We start from the raw sequence: 1340 nt of genomic DNA, 5'->3' as shown, positions 1-1340 counted from the left end.
CCAGTGCCACCTGACTGGCTCCTTGTGCTGGTGGCACATAAAAATCACCATCCGAATGTGGTTGATGCCAGCCCCACCGCCTTGACTGGCTCCTGTGCCAGTAGCACATAAAAAGCGCCATCCAAACGTGGCCAATGCCAGTGCTGCCTGATGGCACATAAAAAGCACCCATTACACTCTTGGAGTGATTGGCATTAGGAAGGGCATCCAGCTGTAGAAACATTGCCAGATCAGATTGGAACCTGGTGCAGCCTCCTGGCTTGCCAGTCCCCAGTCAAACCATCCAACCCATGCCAGCATGAAAAACGGACGTTAAACGATGATGATGAGTTGATGAAATCAACTTCCTATATATCAATGATGCTTATTTTAATCATGAAGAAAAATGCACACATCATCATCATTGTTTTAACATCTATTCTTTCATACTTGCATGGCTTGGACAGGCTTTATTGATGCAGATATTGTACAGCTGGATGCCCATTTTATTGCCAATGATCATTTGTTTCCAAGAAAAGTAACATTTCCACTATAGTGAGAAATATCTTTGTAGAATATTGGAAATGAATGATGTTGCTAATATGACAGTGACACTCATTTACAAATATCATGCGATACCAAGATAAGGATGGACACACACACACAACAGGCATTTGTGATCAAAATTTGATCACAAAGTTTCAGTCGTCCTGAACCTTTATTTGAAGACACTTGCACTTATGCAATATTTGAATATTAAAAGAATAACACAAAACCCATAGAAAACTGTTTTATTTAAAATTATAAAAAATGTTGTCATGGTGTTATTTAAACTTGTAATTTATTTTTACAATATAATCTCTTTGACAAATAATCTCTAATTTAATCTCACATTTTCGGTTGAGGAATTATAAAGACAAAAATTCTTCATCATAACTTAGATTTGCTCTTATGATGTAAGTAATGAAACCTAGACTTACAGCAGTTAGTATTTTAAAATCAAAATGAGTATATTTAGGATTTGAAAAATATTCCATTGTTCGTGCTTTTAATGTTTATTCATAAATAAAGATTTTTATTCTGATTAAGTCTTAATTATAATCTCTTTTAATATGGCGATGCAATATGCTGAGGTCATTAAAATTATATAAATGATATTTTTAAATAGATATTCTCATTGGTAAGTAAATTTTTAGAGTAAAGTTTTTAAGTTTAATTCTTTTAGAAAAGAAAAGATTTGGCTTTAATTTTTAGTAATAACCAATGAAATTTGTTAAAAGATTTTAATTTTTAGAGATAACTGGGTCACCATAATTACACTGTGTCTCAATTCCTAAATTGTATGATGATCCACCATTCTT

This window comes from Octopus bimaculoides, chromosome 6, assembly GCF_001194135.2.
Source record: "Octopus bimaculoides isolate UCB-OBI-ISO-001 chromosome 6, ASM119413v2, whole genome shotgun sequence".
Classification (NCBI taxonomy): Eukaryota; Metazoa; Mollusca; class Cephalopoda; order Octopoda; family Octopodidae; genus Octopus; species Octopus bimaculoides.
This window is presented reverse-complemented; position numbering follows the sequence as displayed.